At 39.3% G+C, this 19,196-nt stretch overlaps 1 long non-coding RNA gene across 1 annotated transcript; it reads left to right on the top strand.

Annotated features, from left to right (window-relative positions):
• Window positions 1-17,156: 17,156 nt before the first annotated feature.
• LOC107819094 (uncharacterized) lies at window positions 17,157-18,202 on the top strand. Its single transcript, XR_001655619.2, has 2 exons — window positions 17,157-17,518; window positions 17,786-18,202. It is a non-coding gene; the product is annotated as an uncharacterized LOC107819094 (long non-coding RNA).
• The last annotated feature ends 994 nt before the right edge of the window (window positions 18,203-19,196 follow it).

Raw genomic sequence — 19,196 nt, 5'->3', positions numbered from 1 at the left:
ACATGCGCAGAAAGGGCATGAGTACACTACAACGGTACTCAGTAAGTGCCAAGCCTAACCTCAGTCGGGTAGTGACGAGGAAGGTCAAGGGCCTACTGAGGTTAAATAAAATATAAGGTTCAACAGTGTAGAACAAAAACAGTATAAGTAAGTACAATGGTAAAAGTAGCACAGGATATAAAGGACAACAACAAATACTACAGAGGCAAAGTAATCACAGAAAGAAATACAGCTCAACACAAAGTTATCAACTGGGGATCTCCCAGGATACCGTCCTGTAGTCCCAAATATAAATATCCAGTAGATCTCCCGGGATACCGTCCCGTAGTCCAACTCATAATGCGAGGGGATATCTTGGAATGTCGATCCGTAGTCCCAAATGCAAATACATAGTACAAGGGGAATCTACCGGGTGCAGTCCTGTAGTTCCAATGTAAATGTGCAGGGGGATATCCCGAAATACCGTTCTGTAGTACCAAAGTAAACATACAGCGAGATCTCCCGGGATATTGTCCCGTAGTCCCAAAGTAAACACACAGCAACAACATGAAGAGTACACAGTTCAATTCAAGTTCCATACCAAGGTAAAACAGGTATTTCTAACCTAGCATGATGCACGAAATCCAAATAAGGAAGGTTGAGCAAGTAAGGCAATTAAGTCAATTAGGCATGCTTTCCTAAGCTAACGACAAGCTTAAATTGCAAGTAATATAAAAGGAAAGGAAACATACTAGTAATTACTTAATGAAAACCGGATTCAACAATTAGCACAAGTACGCACTCGCCACCTCACGTACAAGGCATTTCAATCATCAATAATACCAAATCCTAAGGGAATGGTCCCCAACACAAGGTTAGGCAAGCCACTTACCAAATCGGGTGAAATTTATATTTTCAGAATCCTTACACTCTCATGAGTTTATACATATCAAGAACACTAAAATCAGAGTTCAATTGACCCATCAAATACCCATTTTAAGGTCTCTTAATCTCAAGCCCTAATTACCCATTTTGCACTGATTTTTCCCTAATTTTCACCACTAATTAAACCTTTAATCATATATAAACGAGTTATGTCTTCATCTTACTTTATAATGTTTCCCTAATTTTCACCACTAATTAGCCCAAATCAAGTTTTATAAAATTTCTTCAGTGCGATCGCGACCCATCACATGCGTTTACATAGCACTGGCTATCCTCCCTCTATGCGATCGCGACCAGCTCTATGCAATCACATAGAGCAATTCCATCACCTCACTGTCACTCCAAGTCCTTCTACGTGAACGCAAAGCTCTCCATGCGAACGCAGTGACCAAGGCTGCTCACCCTACGCGATCGCACTCCTACTTTCGGGATTGCGATTCACAAAATCCGCCTGGCCTTAACTTACTCTACGCGATTGCGGATGAACTCATGCGATCACAATGAACAAACCACTACTTCTAAAACACCAGAAAACCAGCAAACTCCCAAAGACCAAAAATGCCAGTTTGAGCATCCAATATACAGCCGAGGCTCCCGAGACCTCAACCAAACCTACCAACATATCCCACAACATCATTCAAATTTGTTCCAACATTTGGAACGCTCAAAACAACATCAAAATACCAATTTTTTATCGTATTCAAGCCTAAGTATTCCAAAAACTCTCAAATCACGCTTTCAATCAGAAAGTCTATCAAACCTCGTTCGAATGACCTGTAATTTGGCACACATATCACATTCAACATTACAGAGCTACACCAACTTCTGGAATTCCATTCCGACCCCTGGATAAAAATCTCACTATCGAACCGGAAACTTCAAAAATTCAACTTTCTACATTTCAAGCCTAAATTAGCTACGGACCTCCAAAACACAATTCGAACACGCCCCTAAACCCGAAATCACCTAACGGAGCTAGCGGAACCATCAGAATTCCATTCCGAGGCCATCTTCACACTGTTCCGATTATGGTAGAATTTTAAAAAACTTAAGCTCTCATTTAGGGACTAAGTGTCCCAAAACTCTCTGAAACTCCAAATAATTCCTCCCAACAACTCAGAATAGCAGAAATAAACACAGGGAAAGCAGTTAATAGGGGATAGGGGCGTAAATTCTTAAAATGACTGGCCGGGTCATTACATCCTCCCACACTTAAAGATTCGTTCATCCTCGAATGAGCATAGAGACATACCTGAAGTAATGAAAAGATGAGGGTAACGGATGCACATATCCTGCTCGGTCTCCCAGGTCGCCTCCTCGACCGGCTGACCCTGCTACTGAACCTTCACTGATGCAATGTTCTTTGACCTTAGCTTTCGAACCTGCCTGTCCAATATCGCCACTGGCTCCTCAACATAAGATATATCCTTGTCCAAGTGAAGAGAACTGAAATCCAACATGTGCGACAGATCACTGTGATACCTCCGGAGCATTGAAACATGAAATACTGGATGAACTCCTGCCAAGCTGGAAGGTAAGACAAGCTCATAAGCAACCTCCCCAACACACCTCAATATCTCAAAAGGACCAATAAACCTCGGACTCAACTTCCCCTTATTCCCAAATCTCATAACGCCCTTTATAGGCGAAATCCAAAGCAGAACCTGCTCTCTAACTATATAGGAAACATCACGAACCTTTCGGTCTGCATAAGTTTTCTGTCTGGACTGGACTGTACGGAGTTTATCCTGAATCACCTTAACCTTATCCAAAGCATCCTGAACCAAGTCTGTGCCCAATAATCTAGCCTCACCCGGCTCAAACCAACCTACCGGGGATCTATACCGCCTACCATATAAAGCCTCATAGGGTGCCATCTGAATGTTAGACTTATAGCTGTTGTTGTAGGCAAACTCCGCCAATGGCAAGAACTGATCCCAAGACCCTCCAAACTCAATCACACATGCATGGAGCATATCCTCAAGAATCTAAATAGGGTGATTGGACTGTCCGTCCGTCTGTCTGAGGGTGAAATGTTGTACTTTACTCTATTTGAGTACCCAACTCATGCTGAACGACCCTCTAGAACTGTGATGTGAACTGAGTACCCCTATCTAAAATAAGAAAACTGCGATACCACGCAGACGAACAATTTCCCGGATATAAATCTCTGCCAACCGCTCCGAAGAATAAGTAGTACACATAAGAATGAAGTGCGCAGACTTGGTCAGCCGATCCACAATCACCCAAATGGCATCGAACTTCCTTAAGGTCCGTGGAGCCCAACTATAAAGTCCATGGTGATCCGCTCCCACTTCCACTCCAAAATCTCTATCCACTGAAGCAACCCACTCAACCTCTGGTGCTCATACTTCACCTGCTGACAATTGAGGCACCGAGCTACAAATCCAACTATATCTTTCTTCATCTGCCTCCACCAATAGTGCTATCTCAAATCCTGATACATCTTCGGGGCACCCAGATGAATGGAGTATCACAAACTATGGGCCTCCTCTAGAATCAACTTCTGAAACCCATCAACATTGGGCACACAAATCCGACCCTGCATCATCAATACCCCATCATCATCAATAGTCACATCTCTGGCATCACCATGCCGAACCTTGTCCTTGAGGACAAGAAAGTGAAAGTCATCATACTGATGCTCCCTAATACGATCAAATAAGGAAGACCGGGAAACCACGCAAGCTAAAACCCGACTGGGCTCCGAAAGATCCAATCTCACAAACTGGCTGTTAAACATCTATTGCCATGGGCCTCTTCGCTACTGGTAAATAAGCCAAACTCCCCAAACACTCTGCACGACGACTCAAGGCATCGGCCACCACATTGGCCTTGCCCGAGTGATACAAAATAGTGATATCATAGTCCTTCAGCAACTCTAACCACCTCCACTGGTGCAAATTTAGATCCTTTTACTTGAACAGGTGCTGCAAGCTCTGATGATCTGTATAAATCTCACAAAGGCACACCATACAAATAATGATGCCAGATCTTCAAAGTGTGAACAATGGCAGCTAACTCAAGGTCATGGACAAGATAATTCTTCTCGTGTACCTTCAACTGTCTGGATGCGTAGGCAATCACCCTACCGGCCTACATCAATACCGCTCCAAGGCCAATCCTTGAGGCATCACAATAGACGGTATAAGACACCGAAAGTGTAGGCAATATCAAAATTGGGGCTATAGTCAAAGCTGTCTTGAGCTTTTGAAAGCTTCATCCATTGGAACGGAGCGCCCTTCTGGGTCAACCTGGTCATAGTGGCTACAATCGATGAAAACCCCTTAACAGAACGACGGTAATAACCCGCCAAGCCAAGAAAACTACGAATCTCTATATCTGAGAATGGTCTGGGCCAACTCTGCACTGCCTCTACTTTCTTCGGATCCACCTGAATACCCTCACTCGATACCACGTGGCCTAAGAATGCCACGGAATCCAACCCAAACTCACATTTTGAGAACTTTGCATATAACTTCTTTTCCCTCAGAGTCTAGAGCACTGTCCTCAAATGCTGCTCATGATCTTCCCGACTATGGGAATACACCAGAATATCATCAATAAAGACAATGATGAACGAATTAAGATATGGCCGGAACACGCTGTGCATCAAATGCATAAAGGCTGTTGGGGCATTGGTCAGCCTAAATGACATAACAAGGAACTCGTAATGACTATACCGAGTCCTGAAAGTAGTCTTCGGGATATCTAGCTCCTGAATCTTCAACTGATGGTGACCTGAATGCAAGTTAATCTTAGAAAACACTCGTACACCCTATAACTGGTAAAACAGATCATCAATACGAGGCAAAGGATAACGGTTCTTCACTATAACTTTGTTCAACTAGCGATAATCAATGCACATACGCATAGAACCATCCTTCTTCTTCACAAACAAGACAGGAGCACCCCAAGGTGATACACTGGCCTAATGAAACTCTTATCAAGCAATTCCTGTAACTGATCCTTTAACTCCTTCAACTTAGGAGGAGACATACGATATGGAGGAATATAAATGGGCTGAGTCCCCGGCAACAGATCAATGCCAAAATCAATATCTCTATCAGGCGACATGCTCAGAAAATCAGCTGGAAACACATTAGGAAAATCCTGTACTACTGGGACTGAATCAACTGAAGGGGTATCAATATTGACATCTCTCACATAAGCTAGATATGCGTCACACCCCTTATCAACCATACGTTGAGCCTTAAAGAAAGAAATAACTCTTCTGGGAGTGTGATGTAAAGCACCCGTCCACTCAACACGCGGTACACCTGGCATAGCCAGCATCACGGTTTTGGCGTGACAATCAAGAATAGAATAATAGGGCGATAACCAGTCCATGCCCAAGATAATATCAAAATCTACCATGCTGAGCAACAATAAATCAGCTCTAGTCTCAAAAATAGTAAGAGCAACCAAACACGACCGATAAATACAGTCCATAACAAGAGAATCTCCCAGAGGAGTACAAACATAAACGGAGGAACTCAAAGAATCATGAGGTACACACAAGTGTGGAGCAAAATAAGAAGACACATAAGAGTAAGTGGAGTCTGGATCGAATAGAACTGATGCATCTCTGTGACAAACCAGTATAATACCTGTGATGATAGAATCGGAGGCGACAACCTCGATACGGCCAGGAAGGGCATAGTATCTGGCCTGGCCTCCCCCTTTAGGGCGACCTCTACCTCCCTGACCTCCACCTCTAGCTGGCTGAGCAGGTGGGGTAGCAATTGGAGCTGTAACCATAGCCTGAGAACTCTGCGGGGCACGTTGTGGCTGAGAAGTCTGTGGAGGTGCACCCCTCCTAAGTCTGGGGCAATCCCTCACCATATGGCATGTATCACCACACTCAAAACAAGCTCTGGGAGGACGTGGTGGCTGTGACTGGCTCGGGCTAGGTCTGCTGGACTAACCACTAAAATCACCTCGTGCAGGAGGTGCACTAGATATTAGAGGTGCATAATAAGGCTCCAGAGGCCTAGGAGGAGCTGGAATACCACTGGTTGCTGGAAGAGCTGAATGAATGGGGCGACCCATATAACCCCTACCATGATGACTTGCAGCTGGGGCACGGGCACCAGAATAATGGCCCGACTCTCGAGACCTCTTGGCCTCCCTCTCCTCTATCTCCCTAGCATGCATACCCTCAGTCCTTCTAGCAATGCTCACCACCTGCTAATAAGAAATATCCATCTCCAACTCCCGAGCCATGCTAGACCTGATGCTGGGAATAAGCCCCTCAATAAACCGACGAACCCTCTCGCAAAGAGTAGAAACCAAGGCTGGGGTATGTCTAGCCAAGCTAGTGTAATGGATAACATAATCCGAGACAGTCATAGTACCCTTGCTCAAACTCTGCGCATGTCCCTGAGGCCACCCCTCATATGTGGCTCATCTGGGCTGTCTAACTCATAGGTGCGCCACCACTCATAGGCAACTCCTCGAAGCTGGAAGGCAGTGAAAAAAACCCCACTCGATCCTGATATACCCATAATGCGGAGGATGCAGTGACACTCCTCTAGAATTCCCAAGGCATCATCTGAGGCTAACCCATTGAATACAGGAGGATCATACTTCTTGAAACTCTCAAGTCTCCGCTGCTCATCCTCTGAAGCCGCTGCCCTGTCATCGACACAAGAATAGTCTTTGGGACCTGATCAATATTCACTCGCTGCTCAAGAGTGTAGGCGGTGGGAGTCTATGCTCCTCCCCTGGCTTGAGATGTGGGTGCAGCAAGGGGAAGCAACCCTGCCTAAGCCAAAATGGTGTACATACTCATGAACTGCGCAAGAGTCTCTTGAAAAACTAGAGTAGTAGTAGCAGTAGGTGTATCAGGTGCCTGGACTCCGGTTAGAACTGCTGATGGTACCTCGGTGGCAGCTCGTGCGGGTACTCTGGCTGCACCACGTACACGTCCTCAGCCTCTACCTCGGCCCCGGCCTCTAACAGCTGCAGTAGGGGATGAGGTGCCTGATCATCTCTGGTAGCACGTGTCCTCACCATCTGTGAGAGAATAGAAGACAAAAGTTTAGAATTGTGATATCAAAATCTTGCACGACAAGGAAATCAAATGAAGTGGAATTTTTCAAACATTTACATAGCCTCTCGTAGATAAGTACAGACGTCTCTATACTGATCAGTGATCCTCTAATAAATCGGCTTGTGATTCATGACTCCTATGAACCTAGAGCTCTGATATCAACTTGTCACGACCCCGGTTCGCCTTCCGTAAACCATCATGACGTAACCTAGTCTCTACAACTAGGTAAGCCTAACAATGCGGAAAATAAGCGAAAGAAATAATTAAAAACCAAAATAGTGGAATAAAATAGTATTTTAAAGCGTCGCTTGGCATACACAATAACAACTCTCGAAACTAATAACATTTCCCAAAACCCAAAATCTCATGATCACAAACCTTTAAATGTCTACAAGCATGTAACTCTAGAATATCTAATAAAGAAATGAAAGTACAAAAGGGCTAATACAAAAAGGGAGAGTAGAAAGGGACGCTTTGGTCTGCAGACATAGTAGATATACCTCAGAGTCTCTACAGGTGCCTCGTCTCAAGCGTGATAAGTCTGAGTGGAATTACCTGGACCTGCACATGAAAAACATGCGTAGAAAGGGCATGAGTACACCACAACGGTAATCAGTAAGTGCCAAGCCTAACCTCGGTCGGGTAGTGACGAGGAAGGTCAAGGGCCTACTGAGGTTAAATAAGATATAAGGTTCAACAGTGTAGAACAAAAACAATATAAGTAAGTACAATGGTAAAAGTAGCACAGGATATAAAGGACAACAACTACTACAGAGGCAAAGTAATCACAGAAAGAAATACAGCTCAGCACAAAGATAACAACTGGGGATCTCCTAGGATAACGTCCTGTAGTCCCAAATATAAATATCCAGTAGATCTCCCGGGATACCGTCCCGTAGTCCAACTCATAATGTGAGGGGATCTCTCGGAATGTCGATCCGTAGTCCCAAATGCAAATACATAGTACAGGGGGAATCTACCGAGTGCAATCCTGTAGTTCCAATGTAAATGTGCAGGGGGATCTCCCGGAATATCGTTCTGTAGTACCAAAGTAAACATACAGCGGGATCTCCCGGGATACTGTCCCGTAGTCCCAAAGTAAACACCAACAACAAGAAGAGTACATAGTTCAATTCAAGTTCCATACCAAGGTAAAACAGGTATTTCTAACCTAGCATGATGCACGAAATCCAAATAAGGCAGGTTGAGCAAGGAAGACAATTAAGTCAATTAGGCATGTTTTCCTAAGCTAACAACAAGCTTAAATTGCAAGTAATATAAAAGGAAAGGAAACATACTAGTAATTACTTAATGAAAATTGGATTCAACAATTAGCACAAGTACGCACTCGCCACCTCACGTACAAGGCATTTTAATCATCAGTAATACCAAATCTTAAGTGGAAGGTCCCTCACACAAGGTTAGGCAAGCCACTTACCTCGATCCGACTCAAAATCAACCTGAAACCACATCTTTGTCACGAGTACTCGACTCCAAATGTCCCAAATCTATTCAATTCAATTCCATAATATAAATGACACTTCAAGTAAGTGATTCTACAAATAAATTCTAAGCTAATACGCGAATTAGGTAAGATGACCAAAATTTCCCTCGGGCCCACATCTCGGAATCGAGTGAAATTTACATTTTCAAAATCCTCACACTCTCACGAGTCTATACATATCAAGAACTCTGAAATCGGAGTTCAATTGACCCCTCAAATACCCATTTTAAAGTCTCTTAATCTCAAGCCTTAACTACCCATTTTGCATTGATTTTTCCCTAATTGTTTACCACTAATTAGTCTTTTAATCACATATAAACGAGTTATGAAGTCAAAAATATTACCTCCAAGTGATTCCCCTTTGGTTTCCTCAAAAATCTCCCTCAACATCTTCAATCCCGTTCAAAAATGGTGGAAAAATGAAGAAGGGTCGCGGATGGGCTATTTAAATACTGCCCAGGTTTTTATAAAATTTCTTTCGTGCGATTGCGACCCATCATATGCATTTGCATAGCACTGTATCTCCTACCTCTACATGATCACGAACAGCTCTATGCGATTGCATAGAGAAATTCTATCACCTCACTGCCACTCCAAGTCCTTCTACGCGAACGTAAAGCTCTCCTTGCGAACGCAGTGACCAAGGCTGCTCACCATAAGCGATCGCACTCCTACCTTCGCGATCGCGATTCACAAAATACACCTGGCCTCAACTTACTCTACGCGATCGTGGATGAACTCACGCGATTGCAAAGAACAAACCACTGCTGCTAAAACACCAGAAAACCAGCAAACTCCTAAAGACCAAAAGGGCCCGTTTGAGCATCCGAAATACACCCGAGGCCCCCGAGACCTCAACCAAACCTACCAACATATCCCATAATATCATTCAAACTTGTTCAATCTTCAGAATGCTCAAAAAAACATCAAAATACCAATTTTTCATCGGATTCAAGCCTAAGAATTCCAAAAACTCTTAAATTACCCTTTCGATAAAAAAGTCTATCAAACCTCGCCTGAATGACCTGACATTTGGCATACACGTCACATTCAATACTACTGAGCTATCCAACTTCCAGAATTCCATTCCGAACCTCGGATCAAAATTTGTCTATCGAGCCGGAAACTTCAAAAATTCAACTTTCGGCATTTCAAGCCTAAATTAGCTATGGACCTCCAAATCACAATCCGAACATGCCCCTAAACCCAAAATCACCCAACGGAGCTAACAAAACCATCGAAATTCCATTCTGAAGTCATCTTCACACAGTTCCGACTATGGTCAAATTTCAAAAAATTAAGCTCTCTTATATGGACTAAGTGTCCCAAAACTCTCCGAAACTCCAAGTAATTCCTCCCGGTAACTCACAATAGCACAAATAAATACGAGAAAAGCAGTTAATAGGGGATCCGGGTGTATATTCTTAAAATAACTGGCCGGGTCGTTACAAAATAAGTATGATAATCCTGTTATAAATCTCATATTTACCATCTCTACTCAAAATATGTGTTTTCTGTGATAAAACACTAGGCTTTTTGCTGCTCGAATTTCACTTGCTGACAATTCGGACAATTGGCCACAAAGTCTGCGATGTTCTTTTTCATTTCATTCAACCAGTAAATCTCTGTGGTCATGATGCATATTTTGGGAACCTGGATGGAACGAATACCTGGAATTATGGGCTTCTAACATGATCATCCCTCTTTAAGTCTATCTATGTCTGGAACACACTATCTGTCTTGGTACCTCAAAGTACCATCATCTCTACCTTATTCAAAAGCCATTGTCTTATACTTGTGAATCTCCTCTTCCAACTGCAACACATAGGGATCATCAAATTGTTTCTCCTCTCTTCAGCTACTAAGGCGGAACAAGTCCTGTTCTAGACAACAACTCTGTCATCTACAAAGTTCGAAGTCGAACTCCTATCTTGGCTGGTGAACTTCTTTCACCAGAGTTCTCTTATCTACCTCAATCATGAGTTATATTTCCCACACTTGATTATCTTCTTAAGCACTTCCTGAAAATACTTATAGTATTATTTTGAACTAAGTCTTTGACATGTACTCTAAATTTTAGAGTCCCGTGCAATGGCACTACCCTCATAACACATAAATATGCATGATTTTATAGATTTTTTGTGATCACTTTATCATCAATAACTAAGCTCAGTGATAATTCTACTCACTTTGTGTTCCTTACACATGCTAGACATAATCCCTGTGGTAATTATACAATTTTGCCTCATTACTGAACTTATTTTCATTTTCATATCCCATGCTAACTATTCGAGTTTCAAATCTCCATCTGGACTTACTAATTGTTTTCACATCACCCCTTAGACCAAAGGTCTTATACTTGTGGATCCTTCCTTTTTTTGTTGGGATCCAAATAACTTTCCTTCTTTTCTGCAATTCTTTGCACTCTACGTCAATGACGACTCATCTTCCAACTTACTTCTGAGAAATCTCTTTTTACTAGGAAAAACTAAATTATTCACATAACAGAAAGCTAAAGTATTCAAAACTATCATACACAATCTTAATAATTTAACTCTGCTTACACTATTTATCTTGGAGAGACCATAATTAGATAATTCCTAAACGGTATTCTTTTATAGTTTGCTCTCTTACTACTAGCTGATTGTTTTTCCCACTATCACTGTACTTCGGATTTAACTTAAACTCTTTGGGTTCTAACACACATTTGGTATTTCAAACTGTTATCCACTCACTAGAGTTAACCTGGCTAAGTGAATCAAATTGTACCTCTACTAGCTCTGCTAAAATTGCTAATTCATTGTATCAACTCAAAACTTACTTATTATTCTTTTACTAAACATCTTCTAGAATCACCTTTTCTTGTTCTACTTTGGATAACTAAAGTGAGGCATAAGGTTATTTCTAACTTATCCTCACCATCCGACCCTGTTCTACGGTCGCATACTTATCGGTTTTTTTGGACCATGTACATTGATCACACTTAGGGAAAGTTCATCTGTCTTAAAGAAAATTAGAATATCTAACCCTAAAATTTCTATATAATGCAAAATCATATCATACTATAAACATCCGTGGTAATCACTTAGTCACATAACCTAAGGGGGAACTACCATATCTTTTATCTTACATCAATTGCTACTTCTTATAGTAGCTTACTAACATGGTACTTCGAGTTCTGATTGAACAACTTAAAATCATTCCTGAAATTCTGTATTGGCTGCTCTTGGTTCTCATTGCATGCATCATATCTTCAAGTTATTTGCATGAGTTGTACGAAATCACATCTTTGGTAATAACAAATATTTCTGACTCTTAAGTATTTTACCCTTAGGCTCTTTTCCGTTCAAAACTATAGTGATCAATGTTAGGGTCTGACATCTGAACTATCATCATCCAACTTGTGGCTCCATTTCCAAGAATTAAATAAAGTTGTTCTAAAAGGTAAAACACATACAAATACACTACCATGCACAAACTTATCCTTCAAAGTATATCCTCATCTGATAAATCACTTCCTGCACCATTCGGTGAGTCTTGGTCTTAATCCAGACCTAAAATATGTGAAGGTTTTTATATAATCACTATTACTTACATTTTCTTTGAGAACCCATATGCATCACTATATACTCATAAGTCACCAGAAATTTTGATGCACTGAAAATTGGATATTTGGTAACCATATAACTGAATACTAGCGTATTGAATAACCATAAACTTGTTAACTAAAAGACTGTATAATTGGTAACTGAGGTAAACTAATAACCATAAGATATGATAGCTGCTTTTGTACTTTCTGATAAGGTTATGCTCTAATCTGTACTACTATCCATCGCATCCCCCTTTTAACATCCTCTCAAGTCTCATATTTACCAACTTGTACTCCATAATTATACCCAATGGACAATTATCCTCTCTAGGACCTTAGGTTTCTCCAGCGCGTCGCTTAGGCATCCAATATGTTTGGAATTCGATAGGAAGAAAAGGTTTATTACTCTAAGTTTCATGGCAAGATCTAGAGTTGAAAGAGACGAGACAATCCTGGATGTCTTGGTAGTTAACCATTTATATGAGTGGCCGGCACACACATATAAAGGAAACTCCACTGGACACGGCTTCATAGCCTCCCTAAGACTCTTAAACCTAGGCTCTGATACCAAGCTTTGCCACGCCCTGAACCTGGGCCTAGACATAACACGACACTTGATACCTGACTATATGTGACCGAGCAGACCAACTAGCTGTCTGAATCAACATGTGATATCATAATATACTGGATGTGGAAGATAAACTAACACATGCTGATATACTGAAAGTTGGGATGATATAAATCAAAGTGCAGAAATATTAATACAATTCTGTAACATATTTGTAGCCAACATAACTTAACATGAAAAGTCTGAGACTCTGTCTAACTGTTACTCTAGTCTATAAAGGCTCTAATGAAGTACTGAAAACACTAACTGTTTGAAAATACTGAAGACTGTAAGGTAATGATAATGCCCTAAAAGAACTAGGGATCACCAAATAGCTGGTACGAGAATCCTAGCACTTTGAATCATCAACCTATAAATAATTACCTGCATCGTGAGATGCAAGCCCTGGGAAAAAGGGACGTTAGTATATTTGAATTGCACTGGTATGTAAAGCAACTGAAAGAAAGAATTATAAATGCTGAAACTGAAACTAAGCTGATAACTGAGAATTTATAATTGATAATTGAAATGATAACTATTGAAACTGAAACTGAAATGATAACTGATAATTGATAACTGAACTAATAACTAGTAACTGAAATGATAACAGATAACTGAAATGATAACTAATAATTGAACTAAACAAAGGAAGTAAGGATATGGATACTTCCTCTTCTGAATGATGAAAAACCTGTTTATCTGAATAAGTTACAGTCTCGGGCCCAATATATATGTGCACAAGCTACAGCCTCAGGCCCAAGTATACGTATACATAACTACGGCCTCAGGCCCAAAAATGCATAAAGCATAAACTACGGCCTCAGGCCCAAACATGTATAAAGCATAAACTACGGCCTCAAGACCAAGTATGCATAAAGCATATAAACTATGGCCTCAGGCCCAAATACATGTGTTCAACATTCAGGAACATAGAATCATACTGAAATACATGATGTTGAATACTAAACCATACTGAGTTACATGATACTTGAATGCTGAATAGAGCTTGACTGAGACATGTATTCATGAACTGATTATGAAAACTTATGCTTCAACTATTTATGACATGCTAGTAATCTAGGCTGAGACTCATGGGAATTAAACATAAGTCTATATTGATTATGCATTGAGCTTACAACGTTCAGAATGAATGTCATGAACGAATTATGAAGATAGAGAATAGAAGTTCAGCAACTATTCAAGGAACTAGGCTTAACTATATTTCCGAGGCAATTAGTAACGTCGTAATTGAAACATAGTGTAGGGTGAATCATTTACATTCCCAAACATAGAGAGTTAGCCTCACATACCGTAACTTCCTACACTTGAGCGTAATACAATATTCGCCAACCCTTTCAACTTTAATCAACATCAATACAAGTCAAAGGGATTCCATATTTGCAATAATACTCATATTTTGGTCACTTAGGTATTTTCTCAAATACTTGGTGGCATAAAGCTTCAAAGTCCTTATTAATGGTGTCTCTACATCGAATAATCCATTATCCTGCTCCTAAATAAATTCTAAAGTCTCAAATGGTTGTGATCAACCTCGTTCTTTATCACCCATAAGGTAAACAACACTCTTAACCAATAATCAACAATCAACAACCCAAAACTATAACCGTTCATGCTTTTCTATCAAACCCATCAACTCATATATCATGAACTAGATTCTATAGTCCTTAATCTAATGCTAGAACCAATTAGAGGGTGAAGACATTACCTTTTTGAAGTTCAATCCCCTTGAATTCGAGTTCTAGGATTTCTTCTCTCAACAATGATGTCCCAATCGAATATCTAATGATATGGAGGGTTTACCCATGTTAATAAGATGTTGGGAAATTGAAATTAACTTAGAATCACCATTAAGACTTACCTTGGATGGTGGAGGGACCCTTAAGGAGTTAGGTTTTTGAGAGCTCCCCTTTCTAGAGCAAGTTTTTATGTTTTGGGGGTGTGGGGACAAAGTAGGGCTTTAAAATGACCTGCCAAGTGCGCCCCCGTGCACCTGAAGGCCTGACCACGCACCTGACCGCTCAAAATGGTAGTAACACTGCCACAAGTGCGCCGCCGCGCACTGGGCGTGCTATTCTATAAAATGCACATAACGTTTTGCACAGAGATCCGTTTGGCCTCCACAATATGTCGTTGAAAATATATTTCAATGGCCTACAACTTTCATGTTTTGAGGTTTTCCAAATTCTTTATACAATTTTACTAAATTCTGCTGAAAGACAAATCTTTTGTAAACTTAGTCGATTTTGTCGAATCTTATGCACCTCACTCTCCATCTTAATTCTAAAACAACTATTTTCACCCATACTCATCTCATAAGACTTCATATGTTTAAAATATTAAATTAATACTCATTTAACATATCCACACCTAGTTTAAATGTACGGGGTATTACAAGACTTATAGATAGGAATCTTGTAACTCATGGAGGATAGGCTTGTTTAGTTTCTTTTCGTCTTGATTTTGGGGAAATAAAGAGTTCAACAAGCAATAACAGCAGCATCAGCAGTGAAATCACAATTTCTCGGTAGTCCTAATTGCCAAAGTTTCCAGAACTATACTGACCTAATTCCTTTATAGTCAAGGATATGTAGGCAACATCCGAAGCAAGATTCGGTCAAACTTTTTCAAAACGCTTCCCATGGAGTATCCAAACGGGCAAAAATTGCTCGTAATTGCTCACTTTATCTTTGCCCGAAAACTTCTCGTGTTTCCCTGCAAAGAGGGGTAGCTATGAGTACGTAATTTTTGCCCGACGTAAAATACTCCTACAAAATCCACAAGAACATATTTTTTCTAATTATTTTAAATTTTCATAAAATTTTTAGGAATTTATTGTTCATTATTTGCATTTAGTTGCTTTTTGTTCATATTTAATATTTCAAAATCGTGGAAAATACTAAAAAATGTCAAAAACATTGTGCATAGCATTTTTGGTTTTTATTTGCATTTTTATGATTTAAGTTAATTATTAATTGCATTATTTTAAAAAAAGATTATTTTTATATTTTTAGCTTTTAGTTTTAAATTAGTAATTTTCTTTCATTAGTTTTAAATTAATTAAGTGTTTAAATGATATAATAGGTAATTAGGTTTAATTTCAAGTTAGATTTGATTTAGGAATTAATTTAGGTGCTTAATTAATTTGATTAGGATTTTAAGTAAATAAAAGGAAAAAAAGAACAAAGAAAAGGAATAAAAGAAATATTTGGTCTTATTTTAAGCTGGGCCAAAAAACTCTCAATGGCCAAAAGTCGTCCTAATCCGCTCCAACCCAAACCCTATACCCGGTCCGACTCACCCACTTAAACCAAACGGCCCCGTTTCTGAAGCTTTAAATCTCACCCTTTGGATCAATTATGATCCAATGGTTGGGAACTTAACTCCCCTCCCCTTAAAGATGTCGGACCAACCCCTCCCCTAACCCTAGAGACTTCTCCCAAAACTCACCCCATCTCCTCTCTCTGAGCTTCCGCCATTGGCCGCCGGCGGAAATCGCCCACAACGGAGGCACAACTCCAAATAATCCCAAAATTTCACCCTACAATCCCCACTTTCTCCTCTTACCAAACACCTAGCCTCTTTACCTAATCCTACTAAAACTCCCTAAATTTCAAACCTCAGAAACCCTAGAAACCCAAATTTTTCCTTTTCTGATTTCTTTGACAAATTCACATGTTTTGACCTAAAACTTACATTGGTCAATTGTTCTTACCAAGAACAATTGATTAATGTTGGTTTTGGTTCATTTCAAAGCCACCAGAATCCGTTCGAGTTTTGTTGGTCGACCCGTTTCTTTTTCCAATTCGGCATGTATAACTCTCCTTATTGTTTCCCTTTAGTTTCAGTTTGTTTCTTTATATTCATCTCCCTCTACTTCTTTTATTTTGATCCGAGTTCTTATTCTTTCTTCTTATTTATGTTTAAGAATTGGGTGTTTAACTTGCTTTGCATTAGTTTTTACAATAGATTCTAATATTTAAATAATCAAGTCAATTAGAATTAGTATGTGTTTTGTATGCCTATTTAATAGTTCAATTACATATTAATTAGTTTAATGGTATAAGTTGTTAGTTTAATCAATTTTGAGTTAATTAGATATTAAAACAAGTTATTTGTTAACTTTTTGCACTTTTGCTTTTGTTCTGATCCGTATGATCCTTGCTAGGGTTCATTTGTTATTAATCAAAGTTTAAGGGGGTATTTGGGAATTAGAATTGAGCAGAATCTTTTTCTTTTAACAGCTAGAAAGTTCTATAATAGAGGTAAGGGATCAAAATACAGTAGAATGAGAATGTTGGTTTAAATTTGGGTTAAAAGCGTCAATTTGAGAAGTTAAGGGGTTAGAAAAATATGAAGGAATTTCTGGAATTGGACAGCTGTCCATTTCAGTTGCAAAAAATGTTATTTCCTTGATTTTTAGGAAGCTGACAGAAGATTCCCTCCCCTTCCCCTCATCTCTATATGATGTACACTCTTATATTCTATAAAAGACATTCTTCCTCACATTCTCACACAAGTGAATACATCCTAATCCTTGCACTCTTTTTTCAAGAAAAATCCACTAATTCCTGGATTCTTAGAAGGAAAAACACACCCAGAATTTCTGCAATTTTAGATATACATAGATCGAAGAAGTTTTTATCTTCTCAAGTTAATTTTGAGCTAAAAGTTGAAGTTCATTCTGGGACTTACTGCTGATTTCTGTCTACTCATTGCTGATTCTTAAGTCTCGTTGAACTTCTCTCTTTCATTTTAGCCTTTATTTGGCCATTCTAAGTTCCCTAACTGCATTTCAAGGTACATGTTCTAACTTCAAACCATGTAATTGATATTAGGATGTTTTATTGTTATACAATCTATGTTGTTTGTTAGTTGATGTGTACGGTGGATGTTCCTCTATGTTTGACTGCAAATTTGAGCTTAGATTGAAGAAAAATGGTTTGATAAATCTTCATACATGCTGGTAACCTAAGTAATAAAATAATTATCAGTTCTATATTTTGATTTATGACTGCTGAGATTTGGTTTGTTGTTGGTGAATTTCATACATGTGATGTTCTGAAGGTTTCCTATTAGATTTGTGGCCTAAGAAGTAAGATGTCGGAAGTGTTGGAGATGAGCTTGGAAATATGACCAGTGCTTGGCTTGATTTTAAAGTTTTGTCAATTAAAAGTGGTCATCTATTGTAATTATTGAATTTTAGTTTAGTATGGTTCTTGATATAGAGTTGTAATAATTCAGTTCATTATCATTGAATGTTGTTATACAGATTTAGTAGACTGATAGTTAACGTTAAAAAAATATAGATTATGGAATGTTGTTATATAGCAGTTTATCATGAGTTTAGCATGTTAAAGTCCCTCTTGCACGAAGTAGCTTCATTATTAGTAGTTTATTAACAGTAGAGATGTAAATGTTAATTTAGGGATGATATTGTATAAGTAATTCAATTGGAGCTGGTGTTTAAACTCGTTTGAAGTACTTTAGTCTGTTGTGATTTGTTACGGGCATAGCTGATCTTTCTTTAAAGTAATTTGTTGTATTTCATTCAAAGTAAAATTCCTATTTATGTTTTAAGATTTGTAGTAGTAAATGTTTTCAGTTGGGACGCCCAATTCCAATCGTGTCAGGCTCAACTTTCTTGAGCATGGCAGCCTTTCCTTTGTTAGGCAACCTTTCTTTTGTTTGACTAAGGCTCAAATTTGGGTTCAATCCCAGCAACCTGTAACGTTGGCCTCTTTCAAAGAGTTGGGACATTTGGTCTTTTCTCATCCAAGAGCCCGCTTGTACCCCCCTTATATGTGAATTAACTCATCAAAGTCATAGTGTATAGCTTCTGTCATTTTCATCTATAGATTAATATAAATACCAATCAACAAAAAGAGTAGATTCATTTGAATTATTTAAAATGAAGCTGATGCGACCTTAAGCTACAATCCAACACTGAATTATGATGGTCAATTCATGGACACTCAATCTCGCACTGCCTAGGAAGCTGAACAAATTAATTTTTGAATATTTGTAGAAATGCTTTTAGGTGCGCATCTAATATATCATCGTGACTATATATACGTTTGCGTGACATAATTAAGATCTCCACAAATAAATCAAAGTAAGCGTTCACGCGACTTTGGCCAAACAATCTTAATAATTAATAAAGTATGATTAACTGTGTATACGTACAACAACAACAACCACCCAGTAGAATCCCACTATTGGGGTCTTGGGGAGGGTAGAATGTACGTAGACCTTACCCCTACTTCGAAGGGATAGATAGGCTATTTTCGGGAGACCCTCGGCTCAGAGACAATAGATCCATAACCATAACAGAAACCAGAAAAATAGTATCAACATCGTAAATACAAAAATAAATGGAAAGGTTAAAATGTGAAAGACAACAACAATAACAACAAATCAAAAAAATAAAAAATAAAAAAATTACGAAACATAACAAAAATTTTGTGTACACGTACGC

Source organism: Nicotiana tabacum, chromosome 3 (assembly GCF_000715075.1).
Source record: "Nicotiana tabacum cultivar K326 chromosome 3, ASM71507v2, whole genome shotgun sequence".
In the NCBI taxonomy this organism is placed as follows: domain Eukaryota; kingdom Viridiplantae; phylum Streptophyta; class Magnoliopsida; order Solanales; family Solanaceae; genus Nicotiana; species Nicotiana tabacum.
Note: the sequence above shows the minus strand (reverse complement) of the source record. Positions and strands in the feature narration are given on the sequence as shown.